Source organism: Schistocerca cancellata, chromosome 3, assembly GCF_023864275.1.
Source record: "Schistocerca cancellata isolate TAMUIC-IGC-003103 chromosome 3, iqSchCanc2.1, whole genome shotgun sequence".
NCBI lineage: Eukaryota > Metazoa > Arthropoda > Insecta > Orthoptera > Acrididae > Schistocerca > Schistocerca cancellata.
Genome location: NC_064628.1, coordinates 404119006 through 404136582, shown reverse-complemented (window position 1 = coordinate 404136582; position 17577 = coordinate 404119006). Strand labels below are relative to the sequence as shown.

Genomic DNA, 17577 nt, shown 5'->3' with positions numbered 1-17577 from the left:
AGTTGACGCCACTTCGGCGACTTGCGTGTCAATGATGATTGAAATGATGATGGACACACAACACCCAGTCCCCTGCCGGGAATCGAACCCGGGCCTCCTAGCGTAGTACGCGGTAACGCTACCGCTGAGCTACTTTTTTTCTTTTTTTTTTTTTGTTCGTTGTGTCTCGTTGTATTTCGTCGTAGCGGACGTCACTTGACATCCGCTGAAGTTCGTTGCTGATCTTTTCACTCAGTTTTTTTTTTTTTTTTTTTTTTTTTTTACAGAGGTCAGCCAGCTCTCTGACTGACCGCACGGCTAACCGGGCGGGCTGATTATTTCACAGTAGCAGTTTCATGAAATTTCCTGTCAGATTAAAACTGTGTGCCGGATTCAACAATCCGAGAGCCACAGTGTCAATAGCGTGCCGGGAATATCAAATTTCAGGCGTTACCTCACACCACGGACAATACTGTAGCCGACGGTCTTCACTTAGCGACCGAGAACAGCGGAATGTGCGTAGACTGAGGCGAAATTTGGCGTTAATGGGGTATGGCAGCAGACGACTGACGCGAGTGCCTTTGTTCACAGTACTTCACACCTGCAGTGCCTCTCCTGCGGCCGTGACCGTATCGTTTAGAGCCTACACAACTGGAAAACCGTTGCCTGGTCAGATGAGTCCCGACTTCAGTTGACGAGAGCTGATGGTAGAGTCCGATTGTGGCGCAGACACCACTAAGCCGTGGAGTGAGGTTGTCAACATACCAGTGTGAATGCTGATGGTAGCTCCACAATGGTCTGGGCTGTGTTTGTGTGGAATGGACTGAGTCCTCTGGTTAAATTGAACCGGTCATTGACTGTAAATGGTTATGTTCAGCTATTTGGAGACCACATGTAGCCAGTCATGGACTTCATATTTCCTAAAAACGACGGAATTTTTATGAATGACAATGCGCCGTGTCACCGAACCACAACTATTCGTGACTGGATTGGTTGGATTAAAGAAAATTGTGGACAATTCGAGCGAATGATTCGGCCACGCAGATTGCCGAACACGAATACCATCGAAATTTATGGGACAAAATCGAGAGGTCGGTTATTGAGCAAAATCCTCGCAGTTATGGACGGCTATAGTGCAGGGGACTTGCAAGGGCTTGTTGAGTCACGCCACGTTGAAGTGCTGCACTTCGCTGGGCAATAGGAGGTTAGACACGATATTAGGAAGCGTCCCGTGACTTTTGGGACGTCAGTGTAGACTAGTGTAGTTTCCAGGCAGCCGTTAGCGCAGCGAAAAGAGCATAGAACGGTAATCGGAGGGTCCTGGGGTCGAGTCCGTATGCAGACACACATTTTATTTTCAATTTTTATCACAAGCTGCGACTTCGTCGCGAAAAAACAGTGACCCGTACATGTAATAAGTTTCCTTTAATTTACGTCTATGGTCACAAACCTTTTGTTAACAGATTACCGGTTTCGGTCTTAAATGGCCATCATCAGATCTGTTTCATAAAAACAAAGTCCTAATGTTCAAAAATGGTTCAAATGTCTCTGAGCACTATGGGACTTAACATCTATGGTCATCAGTCCCCTAGAACTTAGAACTATTTAAACCTAACTAACCTAAGGACAGCACACAACTCCCAGTCATCACGAGGCAGAGAAAATCCCTGACCCCGCCGGGAATCGAACCCGGGAACCCGGGTGTGGGAAGCGAGAACCCTAATGTACTGCAGCCATAGTGGCATCGTCATATGTTAAATGCAGAATCAGCACGATGCTGGTGCATGCTCGATCGACCTGCTCCCTAGTTCTTACCGCTGAGACAGATTAAGATATTTAGTGCATTTAGACATTTACATTACAGGTCATGCACGTGTGGCAGCCACGTTAAGATGAGGGCCAAAAATCTCACTGAGATCTTGAAATCCGAGTCGGTTCGACTCAAGTTCAGGATAAGGAAAGCATTGATGAACGAATAAAATACACACGTATAGTTTTTTTCCGTGGAGAATTTAAAACCAGAAGCATGCGCCCAAGCCGGCAGTTGTGGACGAGCGGTTCTAGGCGCTTCAGTCCGGAACCGCGCTGCTGCTACGGTCGCAGGTTGGAATCCTGCGCCGGCCGGAGTGGCCGAGCGGTTCTAGGTGCTACAGTCTGGAATCGCGGGACCGCTACGGTCGCAGGTTCGAATCCTGCCTCGGGAATAGATGTGTGTGATGTCCTTAGGTTAGTTAGGTTTAAGTAGTTCTAAGTCTAGGGGACTGATGACCTCAGATGTTAAGTCCCATAGTGCTCAGAACCATTTGAACCATGCGCCCAATCCCCCTGCCTCTTAAGGGTACGGGCCGTTCTTTTTTGCGGGAAAACTGTTACAGAAATTACATATGATGGACATCCGGCTTTGTCCACAAATGCGAAAACATGCCCATAATTTCATTTCTTTGAACGGGACAGAGCACCAACGCAGTGGTAGCTGTATGTAAAGACCATTTCTTAACAACGGGCTGCCTCGCGGTGCCGTACGGTTCTCGCACCGCTGCACTGGCTTCCAAAGCTGGCCTCATCTCAAGGTGCATGACTTTACTTTTGTGGTGATTTGTGAAAGACTCCGGCTGTGTGCGTCCCCTTATAACAGCCGTGGCTGAAGTGCAGTAACTCCAAACACGACCAGATTAAGCACGGAAAACATTCGTCTACAATCTGGATGTTTATCGTGAATCACTCGAAGCTCTGACCCCAAACCTAAGGTTGTCTGTGCATGCACGTAGAAAATATATACACCTTTGTTAAATTCGATGGTCCGTTTGAAAATACAAGCGCTGCACTCTTAGACATAAGTTAAAATGAAATGATAATTAAATCGACACGCTAGCTGCAAACAAGGGTCGATATACATAATTAAGGACGTGTTGAAAATGTGTGCCCCGACCGGGACTCGAACCCGGGATCTCCTGCTTACATGGCAGACGCTCTATCCATCTGAGCCACCGAGGGCACAGAGGATAGTGCGCCTGCAGGGACTTATCCCTTGCACGCTCCCCGTGAGACCCACATTCCCAACATGTCCACACCACTAAACTTGTAGTGCGCCAAATAGATGTTTGCCCATCACACTCATTACTCGTGGCAGATTAATCTACCAAGTCCCGTACGAATTGGGGCACGGTGTGTGCGTTCGTACCAGAAGGTCAATGGCCGGAGAAGCCATATTTTAACTATATATGAAGGTAATATCTGTTCCCGACATAACACACACCATTGATGACCGTGCAGCTTCTCTAGAGAAGCCATTGACCTTCTTGTGCGAACGCACACACCGTGCCCCAACTCGTACGGGGTTTGGTAAATTAATCTGCCACGAGTAATGAGTGTGAAGGGCTAACATCTATTAGGCGCACTATAAATGTAGTGGTGTGGACATGTTGGGAATGTGGGTGTCACGGGGAGCATGCAACGGATAAGTCCCTGCAGGCGCACTATCCTCTGTGCCCTCGGTGGCTCAGATGGAGAGAGCAACTGCCATGTAAGCAGGAGATCTACATCTACATCTACATCCATACTCCGCAAGCCACCTGACAGTGTGTGCCGGACGGTACTTTGAGTACCTCTATCGGTTCTCCCTTCTGTTCCAGTCTCGTATTGTTCGTGGAAAGAAAGATTGTTGGTACGCCTCTGTGTGGGCTCTAATCTCTCTGATTATATCCTCATGGTCTCTTCGCGAGATATACGTAGGAGGGAGCAATATACTGCTTGAGTCCTCGGTGAAGGTATGTTCTAGAAATTTCAACAAAAGCCCGTAACGAGCTACTGAGCGTCTCTCTTGCAGAGTCTTCCACTGGAGTTTATCTATCATCTCCGTAACGCTATCGCGATTACTAAACGATCCTGTAAAAAAGCGTGCTGCTCTCCGTTAGATCTCTATGTCTTCTATCAATCCTATCTGGTACGGAACCCACACTGCTGAGCAGTATTCAAGTAGTGGGCGACCAAGCGTACTGTAACCTACTTCCTTTGTTTTCGGATTGCATTTCCTTAGGATTCTTCCAATGAATCTCAGTCTGGTATCTGCTTTATCGACGATTAATTTTATATGGTCAATCCATTTTAAATCACTCCTAATGCCTACTCCCAGATAATTTATGAAATTAACTGCTTCCAGTTGCTGACCTGCTATATTGTAGCTAAATGACAAAGGATCTTTCTTTCTATGTATTCGCAGCACATTACACCTGTCTACATTGAGATTCAATTGCCATTCCCTGCCCCATGCGTCAATTCGTTGCAGATCCCGGGTTCGAGACCCGGTCGGTGCATACATTTTCAAAATGTCCCCAATGATGTATATCAACGCCTGTTTGCAGCTACGGTGTAGATTTAATTATCATTTCATTCTAGAGAAGCTGCACGGTCATCAATGGTATCTGTTCTTTTGGGAACAGATACTAACTTCATATGTAGTAAGTTAAAATTTACTCAAAATTTCGGAGTTGACTGGTGTAGACAATGTAGTCTTGTGGAAACGAACGAAGCTCTTTGGAAGACACTGTCTTACAAGCGCTGTTCTGGTGCCACCCGTGACAGAAATCCATGCCTCGTTACGGTCGGCCGGACCTGGCGACGCTAGCTAATCTCACGTGGCGGGCACCGCAGTTCACCCCAGCTTACACCGGCTAGGCTGCACTCACGGACAGCCACAGAGAGAGAGAGAGAGAGAGAGAGAGAGAGAGAGAGAGAGAGAGAGAGCTCGCCGCACGCTGCTCTGCGCCTATCGCCCTGGTCTACTCCGGTCCAGCCGCGTCCACAGGCTGCGTGGGCGCCCCTCCCCTCTCCCCCTCCCTCGCCCAGACGCCGGCCCCGGTTGCCAAACGTCTGCTCGCCTTCGCCTTCCGCCTCGTACCTGCCAGAACACAACGGGCAGCCGGCATTTAAAACCACACGCGCACTCTCTCCACTTCCTACTGCGTCCCACTCGGTTTAAATTAAACATTGCTGCTGCCTACTCGCGGCCTTAACATCAGCTGGCGGCGTTTCACGGACGCTGCACATTAAGTCACGCCATCAGGCAGTGTGACTCGCGAAGAACAATGCGGCTTTTTCCGCCAAGTCGAATGGAATATTACGGTTCACAGGTCCCCATCTTTCACTCTTATGCTTTGCGTTGAGAACAGATACCGAGTTCGCTTTCAGGGCCGGTATTTGCCTCCTTAGGGAATTTCGTTACATGGGAATGAAACCGCGGTGAAAGGCATATTTATTTGCCTAAATGCGTGTGTCCACTAGCAAGTAACTTCTGCAAGAACCTTCTGCAAACACCTGCTAAAGTGTTACGCTAGAACAAAAACTTGCAGAAGTTTGCTTCTGCAACTAGCTTCGGCAAGCTAATTTCAGTAACTTGCTGCAAATACTTCAAAAGTGTGTCTACTAGAGTTGCGTCCTGAGGTATGCAAGTCGAACTGTACAGTATTGTAGTTGGAAACAAGCAGTCGCCACCCTTGTTACATTATTACTGTAGTAGAAAATCAATAAGGAAGAAACATGTTTGGGTGAAGAAACAGATGCAGAGGCGTGTGAAATGCAATTAGAAGACTTCGGTCCAATTAAAAACTTCCTGAGAATGTCGTATGTTAGTTTCGAACTGTGCGATCAAACATTCGAAAACAGGATACCGGTACTAACATGCGGCAAGCAATACCACCACAAGATTCTCTTCTAATTACCCTTCGAGTTTTGCAAACAATTTTTATTACTTGTATTCCAAATGCAATGCACTTACGTTTATGCTTCATTAAAAAATCTTGTGAATTTTTTTTGTTTATTTATAGACGCAGACACATGTCTATGACACAGTCATAATCGGTTTCGGCCATACAATGACCATCTTCAGATTCTAAAACAATACAAAAGAAAATTTGTATTAAAACCTAAAAATAAATGTGCCATATTTAACCAGGCTTATTAGTAATCCGGCAATAGCCGGAAATACAACGCCATCGGGCGTCAGAAATACATTCTACAAGTGCTTCCGCTATTTTCATCTATAGCAGTTTTCTCCTTGTTCTGAAATGTTATTTTACTGATTTAACGATCTGTCCTGTAAACTTCAATTTTATGTACATTTGACCTAAATATTAATAGTAAATTTGTATATTTTAGGGTTTTGAAAAATTAAGACTATCTCATACAGGACGCGCGCATCTAGCGCAAAGAGGGTGCACAAAATCTAACAAATTTTTATATCTATATAAGACCGATGTTTTACATTTTGTAGCTAGTTTGACAACGTATGAACCTGTGTTCAGTGTATGCCGCCTTTACATTTGAACTATATGTATTTCGCATAAATTCAGTCAGATTACTAATAAGCCTCGTTAAATATCGAACTTATTTTTACGTTTTAATATAAATTTTCTTTTGCATTGTTTTAGAATCTGAAGATGGTCATTGTATGCCCGAGACTGCGTCTATAAGTAAACAAAACAAATTTACAAAATAATCAATTACGCACTCCATAGACAAAATTTCGTTTTTTCCAAAATTAAAAAATCTCTTATAATTTAAATACATGTGTATTGCTGTTCTACTTCCCCCTTCCGGCGAAGCACTATAATTTAAATACGCATGTACTGCCGCTCCGCCGCACGGGATTAGCAGAGCGGTCTAAGGCGCTGCAGACATGGACTGTGCGGCTGGTCCCGGCGGAGGTTCGAGTCCTCCCTCGGGCATGTGTGTGTGTGTGTGTGTGTGTGTGTGTGTGTGTGTGTGTGTGTGTGTCCTTAGGTTAATTTAGGTTAAGTAGTGTGTAAGCTTAGGGACTGATGACCCTAGCAGTTAAGTCCCATAAGATTTCACACACATTTTTGAACTGCCGCTCTACTTCCCCTTCTGGTGAAGTAAAGTAATCTGTAAATTAATTTCGCACTTCCTTGACTGTGGTAGTCAGTTATATATCTTCAGGGGTTCTAGTGGTACACTGTTTTGGCCCTTCAGTTTTTGCGCCATTGTCCTTTCCGACACTGACAGTTTCGTATCGGTACTGAACACAAGGAACTTCTGCAAGTTGGAGAAACACGGGTCGCAATTTCGGCAGGTACTCGCATCAAGATACAAGAAACTGTTTCTACTAACTTCTGCAAACTGACGTAACTTGCAGCAGTAGCTTAGCGAGCGACTTGTGGAAGTTTACCTGCTAGTGGACACACGCCTTAACGTTACCCTCCTAACGCTGCAATCGTCATCAGAAGCTATAAACACTGAGACAGCAGCTCCAGACTCAAACAAACTCAGCGAGGGCTGTTTACACTCATTCACTCAACGATCAGGCTGTGATATCATTAGACACGGCTTTCTAAGATCACCGTGTCGCGGCGACGTGCCCTACGGAGCCCGTGAGGGGGGAACAGTCGGCGCTATTTGCTTTGTTTAGCGCTGCCGTCCATAACTTGTCTAATTTCAGCCCTTCTTTTCTGTAAAGTTGTTTTCGTGCTTCTGAATTTCTACGGCTTGTAATGATACCACCTTCATAAAACGACAATATCGTAAAAACGTATTTGGTGGTCCCCTGGGCCCAGTGTCTTTTGCCACTGCCGACTTACCCGTGTTTCCTACGCTACAACTACCCTTGCGTTCTTTAAGCCGTGTATTGGTACTTCTTTCGGTAGTCCCTACGTACACTTAACCGCAAGTGCAAGCAGCACGTGTAGGTCCTCTGCAGCATTCAAATACCCACGCAAATTTCTTTTCGGTTGAAACACTGTGTCAATATTGTGGCATTTTAACAGCCTTCTAACACGATCTGTGACCGTTTTTCCCCAAGTGGGAAGAAAGCTTTTTCTCTACCTGGTTGATTTTCTACGCATGATATAAAAGACTACCCCGCATACGGTCATCATGTTCCCATACCCTGGAAAGCTGCCTCTTTCCTATATGCATTTCAGAAGTCTAGAAAAGTATCATCATCATCATCATCATCATCATCATCATCATCATCATCATCACCATCATCACCATCATCACCATCACCATCACCATCATCATCATTTAAGACTGAATATGCCTTTCAGCGTTCAGTCTGGAGCATAGCCCCCCTTATACAGTTCCTCCATGATCCCCTATTCAGTGCTAACATTGGTGCCTCTTCTGATGTTAAACCTGTTACTTCAAAATCATTCTTAACCGAATCCAGGTACCTTCTCCTTGGTCTGCCCCGACTTCTCCTACCCTCTACTGCTGAACCCATGAGTCTCTTGGGTAACCTTGCTTCTCCCATGCGTGTAACATGACCCCACCATCTAAGCCTGTTCGCCCTGACTGCTACATCTATAGAGTTCATTCCCAGTTTTTCTTTGATTTCCTCATTGTGGACACCCTCCTGCCATTGTTCCCATCTACTAGTACCTGCAATCATCCTAGCTACTTTCATATCCGTAGCCTCAACCTTGTTGATAAGGTAACCTGAATCCACGCAGCTTTAGCTCCCATACAACAAAGTTGGTCGAAAGATTGAACGGTGCACAGATAACTTAGTCTTGGTACTGACTTCCTTCTTGCAGAAGAGAGTAGATCGTAGCTGAGCGCTCACTGCTTCAGCTTTGCTACACCTCGCTTCCAGTTCTTTCACTATGTTGCCATCCTGTGAGAATATGCATCCTAAGTACTTGAAACCGTCCACCTGTTCTAACGTTGTTCTTCCTATTTGGCACTCAATCCGTTTATATTTCTTTCCCACTGGCATTACTTTAGTTTTGGAGATGCTAATCTTCATACCATAGTCCTTACATTTCTGACCTAGCTCTGAAATATTACTTTGCAAACTTTCAATCGAATCTGCCATCAAAACTAAGTCATCCGCATATGCAAGACTGCTTATTTTGTGTTCACATATCTTCATCTCACCCAGCCAGTCTATTGTTTTCAACATATGATCCATAAATAATATGAACAACAGTGGAGACAGGTTGCAGCCTTGTCTTACCCCTGAAACTACTCTGAACCATGAACTCAATTTACCGTCAACTCTAACTGCTGCCTGACTATCCATGTAAAGACCTTTAATTGCTTGCAAAGGTTGCCTCCTATTCCATAATCTCGTAGAACAGACAATAACTTACTCCTAGGAACACGGTCATATGCCTTTTCTAGATCTATAAAGCATAGATACAATTCCCTGTTCCACTCATAACACTTCTCCATTATTTGCCGTAAGCTAAAGATCTGGTCCTGACAACCTCTAAGAGGCCTAAACCCACACTGATTTTCATCCAATTGGTCCTCAACTAATACTCGCCCTTCCTTTCAACAGTACCTGAGAAGATTTTACCCACAACGCTGATTAAAGAGATACCTCTGTAGTTATTACAAGGGGCCGGCCGCGGTGGTCTAGCGGTTCTGGCGCTGCAGTCCGGAACCGCGGGACTGCTACGGTCGCAGGTTCGAATCCTGCCTCGGTGATGGGTGTGTGTGATGTTCTTAGGTTAGTTAGGTTTAAGTAGTTATAAGTTCTAGGGGACTTATGACCTAAGATGTTGAGTCCCATAGTGCTCAGAGCCATTTGAACCATTTGAGTTATTACAATCTTTTCTGTTTCCATGTTTAAAGACTGGTGTGATTACTGCTTTTGTCCAGTCTGATGGAACCTGTCCCGACTCCTGGGCCATTTCAATTATCCTGTGTAGCCATTTAAGACCTGACATTCCACTGTATTTGATGAGTTCCGACTTAATTTCATCCACCCCAGCTGCTTTATTTCTACTTAAAATAAAACACTCACTAGATCAGTGTCTAGTTCTGTCAAATCTTTAGTACTGCGATATAGTTCGACACGTGACGAACACTGAAAATTCCAAACCACTGGAGTTAGCCACGAATGCTTGTCGTAAGTGTATAACGATATGTTGTTTGATCACGTCAGGTAGGGTGGATGCGGAGAGAGGATAACACGTTTCCTTTATTCATAGGTTTGTTAAACATTCGTTGCCGGCCGTTGTGGCCGAGCGGTTCTAGGCGCTTCAATCTGGCGGGCGACCGCTACGGTTCCAGGTTCGAATCCTGCCTCGGGCATGGATGTGTGTGATGTCCTTAGGTTAGTTAGGTTTTAGTAGTTCTAAGTTCTAGGGGACTGATGACCTCAGATGTTAAGTCCCATAGTCCTCAGAGCCATATGAGCCATTTAAACATTTGTAGCCACAATAATTCTCCTGGCATATCAAATACCGATCATCATTCCATAACTGCAATACAAGATGTGCTACGTCCATGACCTTGGCTGAGCCTATTGATGAAACTAACTCTTCCTCTACATCATTCTCCATTTCAGCATACGACTCTGGAATAAACTAACCTCTGACCCAAAACCATTTCGTTTTCCCGAGGAGATAAAAGCTGTACATACTGTCACTACCGAATCCCATCTGCTTCCTTCTGTTCTACAGGGAACCAATATTACTGTCACACCGTCAACTCTCTTCACGCATTTGTCATCTCTGTCTATTTCAATGTCATTTCTTTCACCTCATCTGGTACCGTTACACTATTATTTATCGCTCTTCCTGTCACCAGCCTATTTGTTATCCAGACCTGATAGCTTCGGCACTGCCCCCTGCGTTTCCCCATCAGTATCATTATTATTATTATTATTATTATTATTTATTATTATTTACAGTTCGGGTAAGTTCACCGGAGAGAATACTAGTAAAGAACACGCCTGTCGCTTTGGAACACTAATGCAGCTGGTGCAGAACTGCTACCAGCCGGTCACGTGACAAGTTAGGGCAGTGAAGTGGTGTGTGTGTGTGTGTGTGTGTGTGTGTGTGTGTGTGTGTGTGTGTGTGTGTGTCAGTTGTATGGAATCAGCGCAGTAACATGGGCTAGTTGGAGGCGTGACAGAATCGCACAAAGGAGTAAACGTACGAGTATTTCGACATGGCCGTTACTGTTCTGTGAGTGAAGCTGGTCGATCTGTTGGTGTATCAACACGGGCTTTCCAAAGTGTCTACAAGGAATGCTGTAACACACGCAGTCATATATCAGGGCATAACAACAGTAGTCGTAAAAATATTCTAACACAAGATAGAGGCCGGAGACAGCTGACACGTTCCGCCAAAGACAGTCGGCCTCAACTCCGACAAGCGCCGCAGCTACCAGTAAACGAACGTCCGTCTCAACTACGAGAGTTGCCCGTAAAGTAATGCACCGAATTTTTTTTTCGTCAGCAATTCTTTATTGAACATAATGAGAATTACACACATGAATGAATGGTGTTTTATCTACACACCCTATTTTTCCACGTAATCTGCATCCCGTTCGATGACCTTTGTAACGTTCTCTGGCAGCACGCATCCAAAGTGAAAGTTAAAAGAACATTTCCATGTATAATACTCACTGTAACAAATAATTTATATGTATTTCTGTTAATTGAATTTCAAAAGGACACTTAATTTTGTGAGTAAAATGATAATTATGAATTTTGCTATTATAAATGATTATTCAAAGAGTGTGAAACGCTATCTGTGGCGGAGGATGTGACAACCGCCACAGAAGGAACGATATGTAATCAAAATGACAAAGACTGTACAAGAATTAGTTAAGATATAAATAGGCAATATATTGCAACAGAATCGCTTGTCTTCTGCACGGACTGAATGGGAGAGGAACCTGTGACATTGCATTAGGCTCTTAAGTAGTCTTCATTTGTCATAAGTCGATGATCGACGCCATTTATAGCTGGGATTGTAAAAGGTGTGTAAAGATTTCAATTGTTTCTGTTAAACTATAATTATCTAGTAAAATCTGTTTGTCACAATTACTGCATATTTCGCACCGGACATTATCCATTTTATTTAAGAAATTTCAGCATTTTATTGGATATCGCTGACGGTGCGGAGCTGCGCCGCGAGCGAGCAGTCTGTAGCAGCGGCACATTTAAATATACAGGGTGTCCGAAAAGTCTTTCCCTGATTACATAAATTGATAACTCAGGCTAGAAGTAAGATACAAATATGAAACTAATTGTTTACAAACTATCGAAGTTTTTTTTCACACATCAGTAAACTTCCACTTCCATTGTTGCCCAATGACAGTACACGTCGATATGACTTCGCGGTCGAAATGCTATCACGTATTGAGGACGATGATGGTTATCTCAGACGAATTGCCTTTTACGACGAAGCGACCTTTTTTGTCAGTGGAGTAGTGAATCGCCATAATGTGCGCATTTGGGGTTCACAACCCCCTGGCGAGGTCATGGAGTGCACCAGAGCCAGTCCAAAGGTGAATGTTTGATGCGCGCTATTGCACGATCGAATTATCGGGCCATTCTTCTTCGCTGAGGCTACCATCACATCTGCAATGTATCTGGACATGTTGCAACTGTATGCTGTTCCTCAGCTGCTTCAGTATCACCCCGATGTCTTGTTTCAGCAAGACGGTGCACCGCCTCATTGGGGTTTGGACGTCCGTGCCTATCTCGATATGTCCTTTCCTGGGTCGTGATGGGCCTCCACGCTCTCCTGACATAACCCTATTAGAATTCTTTTTATGGGGTTATGTCAAGGACGAGGTCTACCGAACACGTGTACCACATGTTGAAACCCTGCGGCAACGGATAACCACAGTCGTTGAATCGATACCTCCAGTGATGTTGGCTAATGTGTGGACGGAAATTCAATATTGTCTAGATGTGCTACGTGCTACCAAGGGTGCTCATGTGCAAGTTTACTGATGTGCGAAAAAAACTTTGATAGTTTCTAAACAATGAGACACCAGTTTCATATTTGTATCTTACTTCTAGCCTGAGTTATCAATTTATGTAATCAGGGAAAGACTTTTCGGACACCCTGTACAATCGCAATAACGACCACATCCTAAAAAGGGTACAGGTACAGGTAAACGAAAATAATGAAGTGTTTCTTTTCACAGCATTCCAGAGGCAGAATAAAAGGAGATAATAGATTTTATCTTGTGCATTCACAGGTGGATACAAGCTGCAGCTTTTGTAAATTTTCATTCAAATAAGTGATAAATTCTGAACATATCGTAAAGTGTATTTAAAACTGGATAATTTTCATAAGAGCTTAGCAGTATAAAAAAGAAAACATTTTCATATGGTAAAGATAGTCTTATGCTTCAAAGCTAGTCGGGGTATATCCAGTTAAACAAAAATCCACTGCAACGTGGAAATGTTTGCTAAGTTCGATGGACAATAATATTGTCATTCTTGCACAAACAGCTTTAATACTTGAATAAAAGTAAAACTTGAATAATTATTTTGGAATATTCAAATAAATTCATTTTTATTGATCTGCAACAGAATATTTCATACGTAAAGTAATAATCACAGATGAAAAATTTATTGCAACGTTTCATTGCTTATGTCCATCCATGTATATGTTAAGTTCAATCTCAACGGTTTCCCAATCAAATTAAACGCAAAAAGCAAAGGAAGTTTAAAACCAGACGGTCAACTCCCGAATAATTAAAACAGACAGAATCGCATTAAACCTTCCTACAGCGCGAAGCAAGGGCGTGTATTCCCTGTCGGAGCCAATCCTTGTCCTGGTGGCGGAGCCAGTGCTTCACTGTGTGAAATCACCTCCTCGCCGTCCTCAAAATGTCTTCAAGAATGACATCCTTTAATGGCCGAAACAAGTGGAAGTCCGAGGCGGCTGGGTCAGAGCTGTAGGGTGGATGGGGTAACACTGCCTAACCCTGTTTTGCGATGTATTCAGCAGTCCTCAGACTTGTGTGATGACGAGCGTTATCGTGTTGCAGCAAAACATCTCCTGGGTTGCTGTGGCGCCGAAGACGCCGGAAGCGCGTCTTGAGTTTTGTTGTGTTGATATATGCTTCTGGATTAATGGTACTGCCTCTTGGCATCACATCAATGAGAATCACACCTTCAAAGTCCCAGAACACTGTGATCTTGACCTTACCTGCGGAAGCAGTTGCTTTGAATTTTTTTATTCTATGGGAAGTGGGAATGGCGCTATTCCAACGACTGTCGTTTTTTTTTTCGGGATCAATATGGTGAACTCAGATTTCATCGTGACAATCCGAGACAAGAAGACCTCCCCCTCCGCTTCAAAACTTTGCAACAAATCGAGACAAATGTTTTTCTGTGCCATTTGTGACCCACCGTTGGATACCGTGGGACACATTTTGTACACACTTTTGAATATCCAAGAGTGCGGATAACTGCACCCACACTCGCTGATTGACAGATGCAGCGGCAACTGCCGAGTCGTAATGCGTCTGTCTTTGACGCGCGGGGTAGCCGCGCAGTTCAAATTCAAATTGCTCTGAGCACTATGGGACTTAACATCTGTGGTCATCAGTCCCCTAGAACTTAGAACTAATTAAACCTAACTAACCTAAGGACATCACACACATCCATGCCCGAGGCAGGATTCGAACCTGCGACCGTAGCAGTCGCGCGGCTCCGAACTGAGCGCCTAGAACCACGAGACCACCGCGGCCGGCAGCCGCGCAGTCTGTGGCGTCTAGTCGCGATTCGCGCGGCTCCCCCCCCCCCCCCCCTCCCCGTCGGAGGTTCGCGTCCTCCCTCGGAGATGGGTGTGTATGTTGAGCTCAGCAGTTTGGTCCCATAAAACTTACCACAAATTTCCAAATTTTCCGCCTGTCCTCGCTAATGACATCAGCTCGCTGCAACATGTCAGGTGTGATAGCCGTGCATGGTCTCCACGACCGCTGCAAATCGTGGAGCTCCGCCGAAACGCCTTCTGATGACCTCACCCTCCGTCCCCAGCGACTAACTGTACTTCTGTCAACAGCAGATCCTCCATAGACTTTGCACAAGCGTTTGTGATTATTCAGCACACTTTCTTTCTCTGCAGTGATGAATTCAACGACAGCACGTTGCATGTGACGGGCATCATCTACAGACGCCATTTTGAAACTGTCCTGCAGCTACGCTATCTGTCTGAAGTGACGGAAACTTGGCGCGCTCACTCAGGAGACTTCAAATAATACATACGTACCGTTTCGCATTCGTAGCATTGTTTTGGCTGAGAAAGAAAATGCGGGGCATTACTTTCTGGGCATCCATCGTAGTCTTCGAGCGAACACTGCGAAGGGAATTGCATGCTGAGCATGTTGCAAAATGCCGCTGCTCACAGCGATAAGTAAGGCTGCACGTTTTCGATGATCAAAACAACACGGAAACTGGACAGTGGTAGACCGGGAGTCGTGACCTCATCTCTCTTCAAATGGTGCGAGGCGTCGTGTACATCCATGCTTCAACGAGGCGTTTTGCTCGAACTGTGTTGTCCCGGTCAGAGTTGTTTCTGTGGTATTTTGGGGATGTTTTTCTTAACACGATTTGGGCCAATTCCGTCAGGTTGCCGTGAACGTAAACCAGAGTGTTCATTTCAATATTCTCGGTGACCAAGTGTTGCCCTCCATTCTACACTTCATGATAGGTGTGCTGTGGACCCTCCCGTCTCCCGAGATGGCGACTGAATCACACATAGAATGTCCGGAAAAATTTGGAACGGCGGTTGAAACATCCCCGACACCTGCTGGCTCTACGGGATCTGAGGGGCTTCAGCTGGATGCGGCAAACCATGAGAAACTCAGAGACTGTCTTCTTCGCCTCACAGAGGCCATTATAAAGGCTGGAAGTGTTAGCGACACGTCTCCTGGAGTGATTTATCTACACTGTAATGTTAGCTCACGAGGCACACGTGGTAATAATGTAAGGGAGGCCGTGACGCGATAATGCTAGCAGTGCGGCAAAGCAGGCGTCAGGACTATTTGTTTGTACGGGTTCCGTAATATCAGGGTCAAGCATGCATTCAGGGGCAAACCTACTGTTGAGCTTCGTGTCAGCCCTTAATCTATTGTTCTCTTTTGATTGACGGGTCCTTAACCTATTGTTCTACACCACTTTTTCCGATCGGAGTGGCCGAGCGGTTCTAGGCGCTTCAGCCTGGAACCGCGCGACCGCTACGGCCGCAGGTTCGAATCCTGCCTCGGGCATGGATGAGTGTGATGCCTTTAGGTTAGTTAGGTTTAAGTAGTTGTAAGTTCTAGGGGACTGATGACCTCAGCTGTTAAGTCACATAGTGCTCAGAGCTATTTTACACCACTTTTGATATCAAATTTACTTGCAAATTAATTAAATTACGATGGCTGATTGATTTATCACCTTAACCTACTGTTTTGCTAAGTGGTTTATACCCCTCTGCGGTCGATTTATGACCCCCTGGGGGTAATCTGTCCTCAAAAACCAAACCTTCGCCTCCTGCTCCTCCTCACCAACCCCTGTGGAAACCTTCAACACTCACCCCCCTCCCTCTCGCCGATGCAAGTACACTTTCAGGCCTGAGTTATTCCAATAGCCTCATCGAACTCTATCAATTTATTGACTAATTAATCAAATTGATCAATTAAATAACCCCTCCTCCCACTGGGAATCCCACAGGCCGCCCCTCCCCTCCACCTGGAAATTGGCGGCTCTGTACTGCAGAGAAAGGATCTCATGACAGGGAATTCAACTACACAGCAAAGGGTATATCGTTTATTTACAAATAATTCAATTTGCAGTGGTAGGATCTCTGTTGCTCATCATTCTCTGCTGTTTGGGAAGATGCAGGTCATCGAAAATAATTAATAAAATCTGTCGCTTTTTTTATTCCGATCGACAAGGAATGCCGTCATGAAACACTCATCACATGTTGGTTAAAAATCTTTCGATTGCAAAGCACGTAGCAACTGTCGGGCTGGCCGCTTTGCGTATTCCCGGACATGCAGTCCGCTCGGGGTCCCGCGAAGCAGCAGCCGCACCACATGCCAACCGCCGCAAGCAGCGTACAGATTGGATGTCACACTAAACTCCTGAACAAAAGCTTCACGTGGTGGCAACCCTCTGATACCTGGGAAACCCCCAGGGCTTCCCCTGTGGGACACCGGCGCACGCGGGAACTCCTTCCAAGACAAATGCCTGAAAGGGGATTGATCCAGAAACACTGTTGAAATGAATAAATTTACTGACTAATAAATTTCCGGTCACATGCTCGTGATGTAGGGGATGTAAGGCAGGTGCGGTAGTTCACCAGTTCCAGTCACAGTAAGTCTCTGAAGGAGAAGAACCACGAAGTGTCAACAACAGCAGCCAACATCCTCTTATGCCTCCCCATCGCAGAAGAAGTGTAAAAGTAAGTACTCATTATATGTTGTTGCTACCATTACCGCATGTAGCAGTTCCTCCTCCTCTTTGTGAAGTTCCCTTTCTTTGTTCAACGCGATGTCATCGCCTGTGAATGCTTATTGCTGCTGCTGCTGCTGCTGCTGCTTCTTCTGCTTTTGCTTCTTCTTCTTCTTCTCCTTCTTCTTAGTTCAACGACATCCAGTGTGTCTGGACCAGCTACCATCAGCTCGTTGAGACTTGAAGCAAACTTGGCCTGCCAGGATCAGCAGCAGTAGCAGCACCTGAGCAGGACGACAAGCAGCTATTAAATGAATTTTATCCATAGTCGATACTGTTGAACCCCGTGACTCTAATTATCCCACTTGTATCTGTTTAGTCACCAGCAAATAATTTTTTTGTATTTATACAATGACCTACAGCAATATAAATATGTACAT

At 45.1% G+C, this 17577-nt stretch overlaps 1 protein-coding gene and 1 non-coding gene across 2 annotated transcripts in view; both read right to left on the bottom strand.

Moving 5' to 3' along the window:
* Window positions 1-17577, bottom strand: part of LOC126176337 (uncharacterized) — a gene marked incomplete at both ends in the record, with an annotated part of 533659 nt that overhangs the window by 79761 nt on the left and 436321 nt on the right. The gene's annotated exons all lie outside the window — the stretch shown is intronic.
* Trnat-ugu (transfer RNA threonine (anticodon UGU)) lies at window positions 2900-2974 on the bottom strand. Its single transcript has one exon. It is a non-coding gene; the product is annotated as a tRNA-Thr (tRNA).